This window comes from Trichosurus vulpecula, chromosome 5, assembly GCF_011100635.1.
Source record: "Trichosurus vulpecula isolate mTriVul1 chromosome 5, mTriVul1.pri, whole genome shotgun sequence".
Lineage (NCBI taxonomy): Eukaryota > Metazoa > Chordata > Mammalia > Diprotodontia > Phalangeridae > Trichosurus > Trichosurus vulpecula.
In genome coordinates this window covers 95638515-95658898 of record NC_050577.1, presented here as the reverse complement: position 1 = coordinate 95658898, position 20384 = coordinate 95638515, and the positions used below count along the sequence as shown (strand labels likewise).

The 20384-nt window shown below is 40.8% G+C and overlaps 1 pseudogene; it reads left to right on the top strand.

The window, feature by feature from the left end:
• The first annotated feature begins 1019 nt into the window (after window positions 1-1019).
• Window positions 1020-3763, top strand: LOC118850949 (annotated as a pseudogene).
• Window positions 3764-20384: the final 16621 nt, after the last annotated feature.

Here is a 20384-nt window from a genome sequence, read left to right as displayed (position 1 = left end):
CAAATCACTCCTCTGGACTAACACATAACTAGCTCTTATTGATTAGATCCATGGATTAACTAGACCTTTGCTCACTCTGTCTCTCTCTGTCTCCCTTGGTACTTACCTCCCTTTTGATCACTTTCCTCCTTGATCCCCTGACCATTATATTTGAGCTCCTGCTTCCCCTCCCTCTAAAACCTTCTGATAAGTGAGCCTTCATCTTTCTCTCACCCTGTAAGCTGCACTGTCCTTATAAGGCACTTTTCACATGGAGCAGTTTTGTGATGAAAAGAAAGTAAAGGAATTTTTGTGTAAAAGAGATGACTTAGCTGTTAAGCGATGTAAGATACTGCCAGTGTTAGCAGATGAAACTTTGGATGTCTAAAAGGAATAGGAAAAGAACTTTGTTTTATTTAATAAAAACCTTTGTAGAATGCATGTGTGAAGGAACTGCTTTCGCATGAGATTTGAGCAGTTTCAGGTAGAAAGTTAACTGTGGCATACATATAAGGTTCTCCAAACCCTCACTGGATCTTGTCATCCCAACTAGCTCTCTTCTACCTGGTGGCTGAAATTCTTCAAAGAGTTGGCTCCAATCCATGTTTCCCCTTCCTTTTTCCTACTCCATTCTTTTTTTTTTTAACATATAACTTTTTTTTTATGTTGAACTCAAGCACCAAGAAGAGCATTTCAATATACACAGCAAAACAGAAGAGACCTTCCCATCTGGAATTGTGAATGCCTATTTTATACCGCTGGTTTTAGAAGTACAGACAGTTCTCACATGGTGTAAATTTGCATTGATTTTATTTCAGGTATTTTGAAAAAAAAATCTGCCTTCCGATTTTAAAATCATGCAGGATTTCATAACGTGTAGCTGTCAGGAGAGGTTGTTAGTGCAGATATTGAAGCAGCAAAGACCTTCTCAGAGATCCTGCAAAAAAAATCATCGATGAAAGTCCCTACTTGTGGGACTGGCCTATTTGATCCATGAAGGCCATCTCAAACCTACATCTCAGTGGAGGAAAAAAAAAAGTATGCTGGGGCATAAAGCCTTGAAAAATAGAGTGTCTGGGGAAGTGGAGTCTCTGGGGCAGTGTCTCAGGGGCATAGAGCTTCTTCCGGGCCATCAGTCTCACCAGCACAGTGAATGCAATGCTGGAGCCCTCCTGTCCATTGCCCTGAGCAGCGCCGCCTGCCTCCTGTGCGTGCTGAGTGGGGCTGAAACACCAGCACCTACGGCCAACTTCCAGGAGACCTTGTCGATGCCGCACACCACGAAGCCCGCTCCTGAGCCCAAGACGAAGCCCGGCACGACGTGGGCTCAGGCACCGGAAAGCGGAAAGCACACTAACTTGCAGTTCTTGTGTTCAGAGCAAAGCTGCCACATGCTTTTGGACAGTTGTAATGCAGGTGGTGGCTACTGTCCAGAAAATGGAGCAACTCCAGATTGTACTGTTATTACCAGTGCAAGCAACTGTTTAGTGGGACCTACTGCCAGTCCGTCTCCAACCAATTCTACAGGGTGTTCCTAAAGTCTGGGCACATAGGCAAAAATGCATATTTGCAAGAAATGAAATGAATGAAATTTTCAACAACATTTTATTTAATTGCAATATTAACAAATAACATCTTCAATATGATTTCCATCATTTGTGATGCAAAGGTTGATGTGCTTTGCAAGATTCATGTGAACTCGATGCAATAACTCCACATTGCTGTCAATTTTAGCACATTTACTAGACATGGGAATAATAATATCTACTCTTCAGTATGGCAAAGAGATATTTAATAGATGAAGTAATAGTTTGGATAAGATTTCCAATTCTTTGAAAGAAAAATGTCATCTTTTAGCAGAGTAGTAGAATTGTAGAGGATCATCAGTGTTTTAAAATGTATTGGGTATTAAAGCTGTTCCAAAGTAACCTGTTTAATGTATTTTTTCTTGTCCATTTCTATGATTGAAGACAACACAATATTACTATGCAACCAGACCTAGAATTTGATATCTCTCACTGTTAACCATATCATTTTATCAATCACCAAAATTTATAACTTTTGGGGGGCTATGAAGGGATTTACGAGGTCATTAAAATTTATTCCATCCTCCCTAAGTCAACAATACAATTTCTCAATAAAATTCCAAACTTTAAAAATAAATTTAGCACATTCACTCTTTATGTGTTCAATCAAGTGTGCTGCATCTGTCATTTTCATTCAGTACACCTTCTCCTTTAGCATACCCCAGAAAAAGAAGTCAAAGGGGCTAAGGTCTGTTAATATTGCAATTAAATAAAATGTTGTTGAAAATTTCATTCATTTCATTTCTTGAAAATATGCATTTTTTCCTGTGTCCAGACTTTAGGGACACCCTGTACAGTCCAGCCTTCAGCTACAGTCTCAACCATCCCAGCTGTCACCAGAGTTCTCATATCAGATGCACCAAACACAACTGTGCTTCCCACCCCTTCTACAAGAAAATCTACTTTTGATGCTGCCGGTTTCATTGGAGGAATTGTCCTTCTGAATGTGTAGGCTTTTTGGAGCTCTTTCACCATTTGGGTTAGTCTATTTTTAAGGTGTTATTTTCTTCAATATTTTTTTGGATCTCCTTTAGCAAATTGTTGACTTGTTTTTCATGATTTTCTTGCATCACTCTCATTTCTCTTCCCAATTTTTCCTCTACTTCTCTTACTTGATTTTCCACATCCTTTTTGAACTTTTCCATGGCCTGAGGCCAATTCATATCTTTCTTGGAGGCTTTTGATGTAGGCTCTTTCACTTTGTTGCCTTCTTCTGGCTGTATGTTTTGATCTTCTTTGTCACTAAAAAAGATTCGATAGCCTGAGTTGTTTTGCACTGCCTGTTCATGTTTCTAGCCAACTACTTGACCCTGGAGCTTTTGGTCAGGTTATGACTGCCTTCGGAGTGGAGAGTGCTTTGTCCCAAGCTTCAGGGGCCTTGCACCACTGTTTTCAGAGCTGCTTCTAAGCCACCACAAGCTCTGCTACACCAGTGCTCCTCCTCCCCCAAGAATTACCATCTGGGACCACAATGCCAATCCAAGCAGCACAAACCAAGAGAACCCTGCCTGTGCACCAGCAAAGCAATCCCTGCACTCCTGCTCTGATCTGTCACTTGATTCCTCCCACCACGTGGGCCAGAGACTCTGGAAGCAGCCACAGCTGGAGCACTGGAAGGAGCTGCAGCTGGAGCTTCCTGCTGCTGCTGCTGTGCCACCTCCTCCTGCCCCAGGGCTGAGGCCAGACCTTGCACTTCTCTCACCCAGATCTTGCAGTTTTCCCACTGTCCTGCTCCATAGTCTTTGGCATTCGTGGGTTGAGAAGTTTTGTAACTGCCACAGCCCAGTAATTCATGGCCCTGATACTTGCTCTGCCCAGCTCCCAGTCTGGTCTGTCCTGGTGTGGCCCATGCTAGGCTGCACTCCGTTCCCAGCATGGTGCGATAGACCCTTCCCAGTGACCATCCAGGCTGTCCTGGGCTGGAGACCTGCTTCCCTTTGTTATTTTGTGGGTTCTGTAGCTCTAGAATTTGTGCAGAGCCATTTTAACAGGTGTTTGGAGGGATTATTGGGGAGAGCTTAAGCGAGTCCCTGTTTTCCAGCCACCATCTTGGTTCCACCCCCCCCCTCCCCAGAAAATCTGCTTTTGATACAGCTTGTTTCATTGGAGGAATTATTCTCTTGCTGAGTGTGCAGACTGTAGTTTTCTTTCTCTTTAAATTTTGCAAGTCCAAAGAACAAAACTACCATACTCTTTAAGACGCAACATCATAACATGGACTAGTAGTTTATTTGTGTAGTTTATTGAAACCAAAATATTACCTTTTGACATGTCCTACATGGAAGACAGTGTTTCAAAATCTTTAACTCTCCAAAGGATTCATATAGGGCGTTTTGGAGCATCGTCCTTGAAGAAAAAGAAGTTCAATCACTTGTACTCAATAGGAATACTTAAAATATTCTGCATGAATCCTTGTGGGTAGCTGTCTTTTATTTTAAGTGGCTGCTGTTGTGAGATTTTTTTCCCCTCTTACCCATGACATGCCTGACATAATTTTTTTTTTTAATTTGGTGGACTCACTGTCCTGAGCTGACAGTTTCATAACTACCAGCAGTGAAAAATTTGGTCATTTTAAAGCCTAAAAGCTGCATTATTCCCATTTTCCCATTTCCCATTTTACATCCCAGGATGTAAGCTAATAGATTAATTGTGAGAAGAACGTTCCAGATGATCAGTTGGTGGATTTTTGACTATTAGTCCAAAAGTGGAGTTAATTTGTGGGAAAATGATACTCTTACTGTATATCCCTGAATGTATCCTTGAATGAAGCAGAATGTAGTGCTTGACAAACCTGTTTTTTTTTTCTACATTAACAATAAGATGCCATACAGGAACTTGCATTCCAGATTTAATGCGAAAGGTACAAACTATAAATACATAGCACATTTTTGTCCATTGTTTAAAAGCACCTTACCATTGGGAAAACAAAGAACAGTGCCTTAAAGACAAGACAAAAGCAAGGTCGACTGTAACTATAAATGTTTATCTGATTTGTCAGTTTACATTAAGAAAGGTAAAATGGGCTTCACTTTCTGATCAGCAGTAACATGCGTTCAAATTGGGTAGAAACTCAGCAACATACTATTATGTAATTTAAAAGTCCCAGCTACTTCATTTTGAAACTAAAGAATATTATAGGAAGCTGAAACATTCATAAGTTAAATTGTTCAATTTTTGTGTGTATCTGCCAAAATATTTTATGAGATTTTATTTGTAACGGGACAGGATAATTTTAGGGAAAATATTAGGCATATCTTGCTTTAGATTTATTTTCTCAAAGTTCTTTGAATGTTGCTGCTGTACCTTTTAAGCATTCAAATTGAGCTTTCCTAGAAACTTTTAATTTGCTTTATAAGGCAAGGAGGAAACAAGTACTAGTTTGAGAAACTTCACAAGTTTATTCCTTATTAAAAGGAGACAAGCAGAGTTTTCAGAGCAGATATGACCAGTGATATTTCAGGAAACAACAGTGTGTGTGTGTGTGTGTGTGTGTGTGTGTGTGTGTGTGTGTGTGTGTCTTAGAGCAGTTTCCTATAGGTCTTAGAATTGTTTCATGGTGATTCCGCTTGCCAGTAATGATTAAAACTTTTGTTTCCACAGAAATTATGTAATATATGACTTGTGAAATCTAGGGAATTCATACATCCCAGGAAGTCTTTTGACATGCAGCAAATGCATGAAAATAAATTGAAGACACTATCAACATAAGTTAGTACTAGGTTATCCTCTAGCAGAAGAAGGGGAATTGAGAGCTATAACCATCAGCAGAATGGGAGACATAAGGAAGTAGTTATGTCTCACAGATAACAGGCAAAGTAAAGATCCAACTGGTTTTTATTTTGTTTTGAAGTTAGAAGTCAGCTAAGTAAAGATTAAGTCTTGCTTAGAATGCTCATGCATGATAAACTCACGAATATTAACTTCTCCTCTGGGAGGACTCACGGTTCATTTTAATGGTCATACAATGTATGTAGGGGGAGGGGGAAAACATGTTAATGGGGACTATGTAGTGGGCACATTGGAAAGCTGTAACCTTGTGTTACCCAGCCGGTGGGGAGACAGGAAAGGGACTCTGCGGTGGAGTATAGGTATTTAGGTTTATTTTTGTTTCTGTAGAGCTGTGTGTCTATCTTATGAGGCACCTGCCACTGCAGTCTGTTGATAAAACTTTTTCTTTTTAATCTTCACCCCTCCTGAGCCTGAATAAGTCATTTCTCACAGTTTTGGTGCATTAGCCAGGACAATTTATAGGCATTGGAGCAAGGAGAGTGTTTATCTTCAAAGGCCAAGGAGGAAGCACGCCCTTAATGGCCTCGTGTATTGGGGGTGAATGCTCCCTCTGCTTGACTGCAGAAACCCAAGGCTAACTGAAAAGAAGGGGTGAACAGACAAGTGTAAATTGGGCACAGAAACCATGGTCACTGCATAAGCTCGTATACGGGGCACGGTAAGAAAACTAAGTATTGCCTTGTCAGTGGGGGTGGTGTCCTACAGAGTCTGGGGCTGAGTAAATAGCTGGGTGCTCTAGGATGATGGCAGTATGGAAGACATGCACAAGGGAATATAGAAAGGATGAGCACAGGGAAACTTGTCAGGAATAGATGATTATTAAATAGGACATTTATAAGGAACTCTAGGAGAGGAGAAATAGGATGGGAAACCAGAAAAGTAAGGGCCAGAAAAGGGGAAAGGGAATTCTCCAGGAAACATGCCTTCAAAGAAATAGTGCCTTGGGAGGATATGTGGGAATATCCCAGCATGTCAGTGGTGCTGGTGGGTTGGAAAGGATATGCTTTGTAAATTCACTAGAAGTCAGAGTAAATTGGCATGTGAAAAGTCTGAGTTTCGACTGGTCAAATCTTTATCCTAACGTGGTTTATTTCCTAAAAACTTTTATTCTCTATTGCTCTGACTGCATCTGTTCTCTGTGTGTCTCTGTGTGGAGTGAGTGTTTGTGTATAATCTGACAACCAGTAAGATTTAAAATGCAGCCAACCAACAAGAGTAGAAAGGGCTGTAGCTGGACATTCCTTGGAACTCTGCTATCTCTTTCTCTCTCCCTCTTTCTGTTACATGATGGGTAAAGGCAAGTCAAAAAGGGTAAGAGAAGTGTCAGGTCAGACTTAGAAAGAAATAATGTACGTACAGTTATAAAGGGGCTTTAATGAAAGTCCACCAGAGGGATGAGTAGATAGAAGAAAAGGCAAGAAAGTTTAAGCATGTAGGAAAGAGAGGAGAGTGGGTAGGAAGGAAGGTATAATCTATTTGCATGAACAGTGCGAGGAAAAGGTTTGGAAACATTTGGGAAGTTGTTGGGAAGAACAAAAATTCTCTTTCTCTCTACATTCCAACTCTGGCCAAGTTTTGCATGTGAAGAGAGAGATAAGAAAGAAAGGGGGTGGGGGGAATCATTTTCCCTCATATCAAAGAGAGGCAGGTTGATTGCATTTAACCATTTCCTACCTCACCTAAAAGAGAAAAATTTTTGTGTACTGGGACACAACTGAAAGGTAATTGAATTCATTCTGGTTGTCTTTAGAAACGAGAAAAGTGAAATGCATCACTCCTAATTTAATGCTTAAGATAGGTTAGAATTTATTATACTCTTTGGCACTAAGGTCTATGGGCAAAAGCAGAGAGACACTGCTAGAAGTTAATGGAAAATTAGTAAAAAAAAATCTTAAACAGGCAGCCTAGAATAAAAGGCTGAGAGGGTTTGATTTATAGATGATTGGGTGTTAACTCCCCCAGGGTTCTAAAAAGTGCAGGACAAAATTGGGGTGAATAGGATTTTTAAAAATTTGTTTGAAACGTAAAGAAAAGTGGAAGCAGCTTGAGTTTGAAAGATTAGGAGAGAGAGAAATACAAGCTTGAGTGAAAATATGGAATGTGGGAAAATAAATGTGTGTGTGTGTGTGTGTGTGTGTGTGTGTGTGTGTGTGTGTGTATGTGTGTGTGTGTGATTTGGAGAAAGATGCAGGTAGGCAACAGTGGGCCCATGTGCTCTAAGCCTTTCTCTCCCCCATCCTGCAAATTGTTGTTCTGGCCATCCTTGTGCCAGCTTCAGGTGGTTTGAGCAAGATGAGAGGGTGTGAAAAAAATTGATTTTGTTTTAAGTAGAAGGAATCGAAAGTGAAAATTTGTAGCCTGATTTGAAAACCAATAGACAAAGTTATGGAGAGATAGAAGGAATTAGGTCCATCCACCTTTTGGGATGGATCTGTGGGAGGGTTTTCTTGAATCTAATATAGGTATTGGCTATGGTAAAGATATTAGCGATTGTGCTTTGTGATTATTACTGTTCAATTAATTATCAAGCCTCAGAGGTGTCTGCCTGGAGGGGAAGCTGACCACACCTTGTTGGCATTGACTCAGATTCCTTAGGCTTCCTTTTTGCCTGGGCCAAAGAAGCAGTTAGTCTCTGCCCACCTAGGGCCAAAAAGTATTGCAGTTTCATGATATGTTGTGGTGGAACCATCTCAAAGAATTAAGAGTAAGTCTACCTCTAATCCAAGTATAAGCATTTATTGAGATTGATGCCTCTCATGAAATGGGCTAAGTATCAAGAGTAACCAGCAACTTCAGAGAAAACGAGATGGATATTTATAGGGTAAAAATGCTGACTACACAATCAAAATTCACATAGACTATAGAAATATGATTATTATTGTGATCATTTTCTTTATTAGATTTTTTTAGTTTTCAGCATTGATTTCCACAAGATTTTGAGTTACAAATTTTCTCCCCATTTCTACCCTCCCCCGACTCCAAGATGGCATATATTCTGAATGCCCCATTCCCCAGTCAGCCCTCCCTTCTATCACCCCCTTCCCCTCCCCCCATCCCTTTTCCTCTTACTTTCTTGTAGGGAAAGATAGATTTTTATGCCCCATTGTCTGTGTATCTTATTTTCCTGTCGCATGCAAAAGCAACCTTTTTTTTTTTTTGAGCATCTGCTTTTAAAACTTTGATTTCCAAATTCTCTCTTCTCCTCCCTCCCCACCCACTCTCCCTAAGCAGGCAAGCAATTCAACACAGGCCACACATGTATCATTATGCAAAACACTCCCATAAATAGTCATGTTGTGAAAGACTAACTATATTTCCCTCCCTCCTATCCTGTCCCCCTTTTTCAGTTTTCTTCCTTGACCCTGTCCTTTTTCAAAGGTATTTGTTTTTGATTACATTTTCCCCCTATCTGCCCTCCTTTCTATTGTCCCCACTTTTTTATCCCCTTCCCCCTACTTTCATGTGGGGTAAGATACCCAATTGAGTGCGTATGGTATTTCCTCATCAAGTCAAATCCGATGAGAGCAAGATTCACTCATTCCCCCTCACCTGCCCCCTCTTCCCTTCTAATAAACTGCTTTTCTTGCCACTTTTGTGTGAGATAATTTACCCCATTCTATCTCTCCCTTTCTCCCTCTCTCAATATATTCCTCTCTCATCCCTTAATTTGATTTTGTTTTTTTAGATATCATCCCTTCATATTTAAATCACCCTGTGCCCTCTGCCTATATATATATGTATATATACATATGTATACATATATATGTATGTATATATACATACATATATATGTATGTATACACACACACATATATACACACATACACATACACACACACACACACACACACACACACACACACATATATATATATATATATAAATGTATGTATGTATGTATATTCCCTTCACCTACCCTAATACTGAGGTCTCATGAATTACACACATCATCTTTCCATGTAGGAATGTAAACAAAACAGTTCAGTTTTAGTAAGTCCCTTATGATTTTTCTTACTTGGTTACCTTTTCATGCTCCTCTTGATTCTTGTGTTTGAAAGTCAAATTTTCTATTCAGCTCTGGCCTTTTCACTGAGAAAGCTTGAAAGTCCTCTATTTTATTGAAAATCTATATTTTGCCTTGGAGCATGATACTCAGTTTTGCTGGGTAGGTGATTTTTGGTTTTAATCCTAGCTCCATTGACCTCTAGCATATCATATTCCAAGCCCTTTGATCCCTTAATGTTGAAGCTGCTAGATGTTGTGTTATCCTGATTGTGTTTCCACAATACTCCAATTGTTTCTTTCTGGCTGCTTGAGTATTTTCTCCTTGATCTGGGAGCTCTGGAATTTGGCAACAATATTCCTAGGAGTTTTCGTTTTCGGATCTTTTTGAGGAGGCAATCTGTGGATTCTTCCAATTTATATTTTACCCTCTGACTCTGGCATATCAGGGCAGTTCTCCCTGATAATTTCTTGAAAGATGATATCTAGGCTCTTTTTTGGATCATGGCTTTCAGGTAGTCCAATAATTGTTAAATTATTTCTCCTGGATCTATTTTCCAGATCAGTGGTTTTTCCAATGAGATATTTCACATTGCCTTCCATTTTTTTATTCCTTTTGTTCTGTTTTATAATATCTTGATTTCTCATAAAGTCACTAGCTTCTACCTGCTCCAATCCAATTTTTAAGGTGATATTTTCTTTAGTGGTCTTTTGGACCTCCTTTTCCATTTGGCTAATTCTGCTTTTCAAAGCATTCTTCTCCTCACTGGCTTTTTGGAGCTCTTTTGCCATTTGAGTTAGTCAATTTTTTAACGTGTTATTTTCTTCAGTATTTTTTTGGGTCTCCTTTAGCAAGTCATTGACTTGTTTTTCATGATTTTCTTGCAAGACTCTCATTTTTCTTCCCAATTTTTTTCCTATTTCTCTTCAAACCTTTTTGAGCTTTTCCATGGCTTGACACCAATTCATACTTTTCTTGGAGACTTTTGATGTAGGCTCTTTGACTTTGTTGACTTCTTCTGGCTGTACGTTTTGCTCTTCTTTGTCCCCCCAAAAGATTCCAAAGTCTGAGTCTGAATCTGGGTCTGTTTTCGCTGCCTGGCCATGTTCCCAGCTAACCACTTGACCCTTGAGCTTTTTGTAAAGGTATTACTGCTTGTAGAGTAGAGAGTACTTTCTCCCAAGCTTTAGGGGCCTTGTGCTGCTGTTTTCAGAGCTACTTCTGCACACAGCAAGCTTTGCTACATCAGCGCTCCTCCTCCCCCAAGAACTGCCAACCTGAACTGCCACTCAGATCCAAGTGGGTTCTGCACTCCAGCTCTGATCCACTGCTTAATTCCTCCCAGCTGGTGTGCCAGGGGCTGGAAGTAACTGCAGCTGGAAGCAGCCCCAGAGCTGTACCACTTCCATTCCCCCAGGGCTGGGGCTGACCGCACACCCCTTTGACTCTGTTCTAGCAGTTCTGTCCACTAACCTTCTCTGTTGTCTTTGGCGTTTGTGGGTTGAGAAGTCTGGTAACTGCCACAGTTCACTGATTGATTCATGGTGCTAAGGCCTGTTCCGCCCGGCTCTTGGTCTGGTTGGTCCTGCCGCCGCCCACGCTGGGCTCCACTCCCCTCTGCTCCCAGCTCTGTGCAATAGACCCTTCCCCACGGCCATCCAGGCTGTCGTGGGCTGGAACTTTAAAATTTGTTCAGAGCCATTTTTTTATAGGTGCTTGGAGGGACCTGGAAGAGAGCTCATGCAAGTCCTTGCTTTCCAGCCACCATCTTGGTGGAATATGATTATTATTAAAAAGGCAGGAGGAATCTGTTAAGGGAGTAGGTAATGGAGGAGGGTTCCCATCTCTGATTCAGTGATTAAACATTCTGGTCCTGCTGCCCTCCATTTTGGCTAGCTATTGTGGTCCCAGGTGGTGAGGCTAGGCAGCTAGGTGTTGTGGTCCTGTCTCGGGCTAGATGGATGATGTGATTGTGGTTGAGGATAAGAACGCACCTGTTCAAATATGTGGAATGAGTCTAGGGACAGTAGCTAGGTTTCCATCACGTGGACATGCCTCCTGTTTCTGTGGGAACTAAGAGTTCAGGGACACACCTGTTGTTCTAGGGAGCAGTGAGGCATATATAAAGAACTTAGGACGTTGGTAGGGTGGGGGGTAGGCTACAGTGGGCCTGCTGTTCAGTGGGGAGAATATTGGTATTGGGGACAGCTCTGTTAGGACTCTATCATAAAGGTCTATAAAACTGTGCATAGTCTTTGATCCAGCACTACCACCACTTGGTCTATATCTCAAAGAGATCATCAAAAGGGAAAAGGATCCACATGTATAAACATAGTCAGAGTAGCTCTTTTTTTGTGGTAGCAAACAATTAGAAATTGAGGGGATGTCCATCAATCGGGGAAAGGCTGAACAAGTTGTGCTATGTGAACGTAATGGAATACTGTTGTGCTATAAGAAATGATAAACAGTCAGATTTCAGAAAAACCTGGGAAGTCTTACATGAACTGGTGCTGAGTGAAGTGAGCAGAACCGAGAGAATATTGTGTATACAGTAACAGCAACTTGGATAGGCTTAGCTCTTCTCAGTGATGCAATAATCTAAGACAATTGCAAAAGACTGACAGAGAATGCTATCCACATCCAGAGAAAGAGCTATGGAGTCTGAATGCAGATTGAAGCATACTATTTTCTCTTTTTTGTAGTTTTTCCCTTTTGTCCTGATTCTTCTTTCACAACATAACTAATATGGAAATATGTTTAATATGATTGCACATTTATTGCCTATATCAGATTGCTTGCTGTCATGGGGAGGGGGAAGAGGGGGGAGGAAAAAAATTTTGGAACTCAAAATCATACAAAAGGGAATGTTGAAAACTATCTTTACATGCAATTGGAAAAAATAAAATACTATTAAGTGGGAAAATTTTTTTTAAATAAAGATTTATTAAAAAATTTAATCTGGTTTATGGAAACTTGCTTAAGTCTCCTCAATCAATAAAACAATAAGCCATGATTTGTAAGGATTATGGATTTCAGAGGCATAAGTACTCATACTGAGAATGTAACAAGGAACTCTGGAAGGTTAGAGCTGGCATCAGCACATCTTTGCGTAGTTGCCATTCAGAAGGGGGCAGTTCATGGATAAAGAGGAGAAGCCACTAGACATTTAGGGAGCTTCCAGACTTCTGACTTTGGGAAAGAGTAGGTCTAGTGATTAAATTGGAAAATAGGCTTTGTGACATGTAAGTCATGCTTTCGCTTTTACTCCCTTTTCTGTCTAATCCACACTAACATGTTGGAGAGTGGGTAGTGGGGATTAATCAGGAAAGCCCTGATCAAGGGATTTCCTCCCAGGCCAGTTGATGAAATCACAAAAGATAAAGTACAGTTAACAGAGAGGTGGTAATAAGTTAAAGTGAAAAGTATTTCATATTCCATCATCCCTTTACATGGTGTGAAGAGGTCCTTTGACTAAAAATGATGGGATTTGGGGGCATCTAGTCATTGGCTGGATAAGGATTAAGCATGTCCCGGACTGTCCTTCTAAAAAGAAGACCCACTCTCTAAAGAGTCTAGATGTAAGCAGTAGAGAACAGTAGATACCTTGAGGAATGTGCTGTCTGGTAGCAGAGAAGGGAGGAGTCTATGAAAGAAGAGCCCAATTATTGAGAGAGACTGAGTCCTTGTATGGATAGTAGAATATCTCTTTCTTTTCTCCTTTCCTTGCTGCCCACCATTGACCACAGCATTATAATAATAATAATAATAATGAACATAAACAATAATAACAGCAAGCTTTAATACAGTCCTTTAAGGTTTACAAGGTACTTTACAAATATGATCTCTTTTGATCCTCACAACAACCCTGGGCATAGGTGCTGTTATTATGTCCTTTTTTATAGACCAGGAAACTGAAGCAAACTTCAAAGGACTTTGTTTGAAGTGGCTCCAAAGTCTGGATGCAGAGACTTGGGTAGTTTGGAACAACCAAGTGTTCTGAGGTCTTTGGGGTTTATCCTAAGCTCCAAGGTGCCGAAGGACCCTTGCTGCTCTAATCATGAATATTATGATACCTGACACAGAGATATAGTTTTATGGCTGCCTGTAGTTTGGTGCTCTTTTGGCTTCTTGTCAATTCAGTATTTCAAGAGCCACAGCCAAAGCTCCTTCTAGGAAAGGGTATTGTCACCCAACACAAGTCCTCTACCAGCCAGCACTTGTCAAAAGAGGAAAAGAAGAGAAAAACATCATCCTAACTGATCAATACATTGGAAAATATGTGCAATGTACACTTGTGGGCCTCCTACCTCTGCAAAGAGTTGAGGTGGTTATATCTATACCATATATTCTTTCAAAGAAATCTATCCCCGCAATCCCTCCACCCCCACCTCTGCCACACACTTTATGATTCATGGTTATTAGTTGGGGGTGGTGCATGTCTGTAGTCTCTTCTTCTGGGGAAGCTAAGGCTTGCTTGAGTTCAGGAGTCCTGACATATAGGAGAGCTAGAGCTGATCAGGTGTCACACTAAGTTCAGACCAAAAGTCCCCTTAAATGTAGAGGGACACCAGACTTCCTGAGGAGGGTGAAATGGACTCAAGTCAGAAAAAAAGAAGCAGGTTAAAACTTTGGTGCTGTTCAGGTGAATGGTTGTTTGTACTTGCAGCCTGGGCAAGATCAAATAACTGTCACTCCCCTCCCCCCACCAAAGGTTCATGGTTAAATTGAACTATAGAAGTAATCTAAGTCTCATGTCAGTGGTTCAATCTCGTAGATCACTCCCCATTAGGGGCAGGAGCATAATTCCTCCTAGTCTGGCACTGTGTAAAGACATTTTGGTCCAGGGAGTAGAGGGAGCATAGAACTTCATGGATCTGCCTTCATTAGGTTAGTTAAACTCTGAATCCTCCTTTTTTTCAGAAAAGTACTAAAGATATGTCTTGCTTCATATAGGGCAGGAAAAAACCATCTGAAAAGTGACACTAACCATTTTTGGCAATGCCCTTCTTCTTAGAGGGAATTTCCTGACATTGCAAAAGTATTTCCTGTTTAAAGGCAGTTGATGGAAGATCAGAAATGCATTGCTTTCATGCCATATACAAATTAAGAGATATTCTGTGCAACAGCCCAGAATATTTCAAGGATGAAAAGGATCTGAAAGGTTGTTTGGTTTTTTGTTCACCTTTTTCCTCCTTCCTTTCTTCCTTTCTTCCTTCTTTCTTTCCTTCTTTTGCTTTGACATTTGTGAGGTGCTTTTTTTTAACTTTTTTGGTATTTTATTTTTATTTTTCCCCAGTTACATGTAAAAATAATTTTAACGTTCATATTTAAAACCTTGAATTCCAAAATCTCTTCCTTCCTCCATCCCCACCATCCCTCGTTGAGAAGGAAAGCTATTCAATACGTGTCATACTGTGTAGTTATGCAAAACATGTCCATAATTGTCATGTTGTGAAAGAAAACATAGGCAAAAACCTCAAGAAAATAAAGGAAGTTTAAAAAAGTGTGCTTCAATCTGTATTCAGACACCATCAGTTCTTTCTCTGAAGATGAGAGCATTTTTCATCATAAGTCTGTCAGAGTTAACTTGGATCATTGCGTTGCTGGGAATAGCCAAGTCATCCACAGTTGATCATCTTACAATACTGCTGTTACTTTGTAGACAGTATGTTTCACTTTGCATCAGCCCAGGCATGTCTTTCCAGGTTTTTCTGAGAGCATTGTACTATAGTACAATAGTATTCCTTTCGGACATCCAAAGTTTCATCTGTTAACAGTGGCAGTATCTTACATCTGTTAGCAGCTAAGTCATATCTTTTATATATATATATATACATACACATCCACACACACACATACACACACACACACATGTTTTACTTTTATTTTGCATCACTTGGTTCCACAAATTTTTGGGTTCCAAATTTTCTCTCCCTCCCTTTCCTCCCAATTACTGCCTCAAGACATTATGTAATCTGATCTAGGTTCTACATATACCTTCGTATTGAACTTCTTTACATAATAGTCCAGTTGTAAAGAAGAGTTATAGGCAATGGGCTGAATCATGAGAAAGAAGAAAGGAAACCAAAAAGGAAGGGAGAGGAATTAGTTTGCTTTAATCTGCATTCAGACTCTATAATTCTCTCTCTATATGTGCATAGCTTTTTCTATCATGAGTCTTTTGGAGCTGTCTTTGAACTTTGCATTGATGAGAAGAACCAAATATTTCAAAGTTAGTCCTTACAGATAATATGTGACTGTAATAGTGTATAATGTTCTCCTGCTTCTGCTCTCCTCACTCAGCATCAGTTCATATAACTCATTCCAGGTTATGATGAAGTCTGTCTACTCCTCATTTCTTTTTTTCTCAGATTATTTATTTATTTAATATATTTAGTTTTCAGCATTGATTTTCTCAAGATTTTGAATTATGAATTTTCTCCCCATTTCTACCCTCCCACCCACTCCAAGATGGCATATATTCTGGTTGCCCCGTTCCCCAGTCAGCCCTCCCTTCTGTTACCCCACTCCCCTCCCATCCCCTTTTCCCTTCCTTTCTTGTAGGGCAAGATAAATTTCTATGCCCCATTGCCCATTCTTATTTCCTAATTGCATGCGAAAACTTTTTTTTTGTTTTTGAACATCTGTTTTTAAAACTTTGAGTTCCAAATTCTCTCCCTTCTTCCCTCCCCACCCTCCCTCCCTAAGAAGGCAAGCAATTCAACCTAGGCCACACGTGTATCATTATGTAAATCCTTTCCACAATACTCATGTTGTGAAAGACTAACTATATTTTGCTCCTTCCTAACCTATCCCCCTTTATTGAATTTTCTGCCTTGACCCAGTCCCTTTTCGAAAGTGTTTGGTTTTGATTACCTCCTTACCCATCTGCCCTCCCTTCTATGGTCCCCCCTTTTTTATGTGCTTCCTCCTTCTTTCCTGTGGGGTAACAATTGAGTGTATATGGTATTCCCTCCTCAGGTCAAATCCTCTGACAGCAAGATTTATTCATTCCCCCTCACCTGCCCCCTCTTCCCTTCCAGCAGAACTGCTTTTTCTTGCCACTTTGATGTGAGATAATTTACCCCATTCTATCTCTCCCTTTCTCCCTCTCTCAATATATTCCTCTCTCATCTCTTCATTTGATTTGATTTTTTAGATATCATCCCTTCATATTCAACTCTCCCCGTGCCCTCTGTCTATACATATGTACACATACATATATACGTACGTACACACACATACACACACACACATACACACACACACACACACACACACACACACACACACACACACACATATATATATATATATATATGTGATTCTTGGTTTTAATCCTAGCTCCATTGACCTCTAGAATATCATATTCCAAGCCCTTTGATCCGTTAATGTTGAAAGTGCTAGATCTTGTGTTATCCTGATTATATTTCCACAATACTCAAATTGTTTCTTTCTGGCTGCTTGCAGTATTTTCTCCTTGATCTGGAAGCTCTGGAATTTGTCTGCAATATTCCTAGGAGTTTTCTTTTTGAGGAGGCGATCTGTGGATTCTTTCAATTTCTATTTTGCCCTCTGGCTCTAGAATATCAGGGCAGTTCTGCTTGATAATTTCTTGAAAGATGATATCTAGGCTCTTTTTTTGATCATGGCTTTCAGGTAGTCCAATAATTTTTAAATTATCTCTCCTGAATCTCTTTCCCAGGTCAGTGGTTTTTCCAATGAGATATTTCACATTGTCTTCCACTTTTTCATTCCTTTCGTTCTGTTTTATAATATCTTAATTTCCCATCAAGTCACTAGCTTCCACCTGCTCCAATCTAGTTTTTAAGGTAGTATTTTCTTCGGTGGTCTTTTGGACCTCCTTTTCCATTTGAGTAATTCTCCTTCTCAAGGCATTCTTCCCCTCATTGGCTTTTTGGAGCTCTTTTGACATTTGAGTTAGTCTATTTTTTAAGGTGTTGTTTTCTTCCGTATTTTTTCAGTATTTTTTTGGGTCTCCTTTAGCAAGCATTGACTTGTTTTTCATGGTTTTCTCGCATCACTCTCATTTCTCTTCCCAATTTTTCCTCTACTTCTCTAACTTGCTTTTCCAAATCCTTTTTGAGCTCTTCCATGGCCTGAGACCAGTTCATGTTTTTCTTGGAGGCTTTTGATGTAGGCCTTTTGACTTTGTTGACTTCTTCTGGCTGTATGTTTTGGTCTTCTTTGTCACCAAAGAAAGATTCCAAAGTCTGAGTCTAAATCTGAGTGCATTTTCACTTCCTGACCATGTTCCCAGCCAACTTACTTGACGCTTGAGTTTTTCGTCAGGGTATGACTGCTTGCAAAGAGTACTTTGTTCCAAGTTTGAGGGGATGTGCTGTTGTTTTCAGAGCTATTTCTATACAGCCAGCTCTGCCACACTAGCACTCCTCCCGCAAGAACCACCAATCTAGACCTGACTGAGATCTTAAGCAGGCTCTGCACTCCAGCTCCGATCTGCCACATTATTCCTCCCACCAGGTGGGCCTGGGCCTGGAAGCAACTGCAGCTATAGTTCTGTAGCTGCACCTCCTCTGCTGCCCCCAGGGTGGTTGCTGAACCATGAACTCCTTTCACTCTGTCCCCCATAGCTTTTCGCACCAAACATCTCTGTTGTCTTTGGTGTTTGTGGGTTGAGAAGTCTGGTAACTGCCACAGCTCGGTGATTCAGAATGCTAGGGCCTGTTCTTTCCTGCTCCTGGTCTGGTTGGTCCTGCTGCCGCCCATGCTGGGCTCCGCTCCCCACTGCTCCCAGCTCCATGGGCGATAGACTTACCCAGTGATCATGCAGGCTGTCCTGGACTGGAGCCCTGCTTCCCCCTGCTATTTTGTGGGTTCTGCAGTTCTAGAATTTGTTCAGAGCCATTTTTATAGGTGTTTAGAGGGTCCTGGGGGAGAGCCCTAGCCAAGTCCCTGCTTTCCAGCCACCATCTTGGCTCCACCCCCCAAAATATCTTTTTCCTAGTTCCTCAGCTTAGGGACCCTCTTGGATCAAAAGGGCTTAGCAGGCAGGAGCACCACCCAGTCAGTAGACCTTAGACATTTATTAGAAATACACTTGACACTGAAATTCAGGTACCAAGGGCAATTTATTATTATTGAGGAATCTAAAGGAATCAGGCTTACATTCTTCCACCCTTCTTCAGGAAGTGGGAGTGGGGAATGCAGGAGTGAGGCCAACTTTATTCTGTTAGACTGACATAGATTGATGCACCATCAACTCAGTACTTCTCTTTAGAGAATAGATTGGTCTGCTCCGTTCTGGGTTACAATCTTCCCTATATGCCCCCAACATGCAACTCCTTGGTATGTTCCCCCCACCTCAACTTATATTCCATGTTCAAAAATGGCAGAAAACTGCTCCCTGTGTGTTTGTAAGGTAATATTCAATTAGCCAATTAAGCATGAGTGGTACCCATTTGACCCAGGTTTCTCTTCAACCCTGATGTTCTTCTGGGGGATTTAGACCAGTTTTCCTAACATCCTGAATCTGTGGTTTCTGCAAAACCACAAACTTTATTCTCATTGGCTGGGGACCCACATCCTGGTTAATTTTTATTCCCTTCTTTGTTCTAGCTGACAATTCATTAATTATTCTGTGGAACTCAATTAACTCTTCTGTGGAAACCTAACTTTCCCTAACTTTTACCCATCTCTCACAATATTTTTTTTCTTTTTTCTCTGAATCTCCTCATTTTCAGGTTGATCCCCAGGTCAGACAACTTTCATTTTCCATCTCTCTCCTGCTACTTATTACACACATTCTCCAGGTACAATCTATACCAACACTAATCCCAAAATTCAGCTTTGTGAGGAGGAGGCAGAAGGCTGTTCATTTTGGTAAACCCGCAGTGCCCAGATTGACCAGGTGAGACTTTGGTGGCACCTCTTCGGGAGGGTGGGCTCCCTGGTTTGTCCAGGGCCCTGACCTGCCCCTCTCAGGCAGTCTGCTTTGTTTCTCTGCTTCCTTAAAACTTTGGCTTTGGCTCCTGTTCAGTGGAGGTAAAGTATATGTGTGATGGCTGAGATCTCCAGGGTTGTATGTATAGAATAATTTCACATATATGTGTGTATGTGTGTATACATGTAAGTGTAGATAAATGCACATATGTATATGTGTGTATGGATATATGTATGTGGGTGTGTATATATGTATACCTATTTCTATCTAATGGCAGCCATCTCAGGAGAATGGAGGAGGGAGGAAGAAAGAAAAAATGAAGTTTACCTGATAATCTTGTTATATGTTTAAAAGGAATAGCAAGTTGTGTTTGATAGATTTGCAGTTTCATGTGCAATCATGATTTGATTATACTATGTCATAGAAATGCTTTTTTATTCCAGAAATTAAATTTTTTTTCAAAAGAAAAAAGGATAATTCTGAATTCTGAACAAAATGGGACTGTATTACATTATGGAAAGTTCTCTGCAGCCAGGGAGAGCTTTAGGGCACTGGATGTTCCCAACAGTGCTCTGAACAAAAGAAAGGGGGAGAAAATGGAGGCCATGGGGCACCAAAGGCAAACTGAGCTCACTTCACCATTTGTTGCAGTCTGCAGTGAGCCAGCTAAGAGTACCCAACATGGCTGCTGTGATACCCACACAGAACCCCTGAAATGAGAGGGGAGAGCTGTGACATGGAGTTGGAAAGGCCCTGTAGAAGCAGCTGTGTGTGGCTCCATGGCTCCATTTGTCCAACCTAAGATGTGTGTGTCTGCGAGGGGAGGGGGGAAAGGAGTGGAGAAGAATGGCCAGGGCAGCCACTAGGCAGGTCAGGGGAAGGAAGGGCACCCAGAGCTGTCTCTCTGCTCTTTATACTAAACTTGGAGGCCTCCTTTATTACTCTTTCCCTCCTCTCTTGCTGTGAAGACAACTTTTAGGTATTGTCTCTGGAAATTCTGTGAATATACAGTGTCATCTCCCCAGCAGGGTCGCTGTCCCAGTGAAAATGACACCTGAGTGATTTACCTATGGTGCCCCCAAGCTCCCCTTTCTGTACTTTT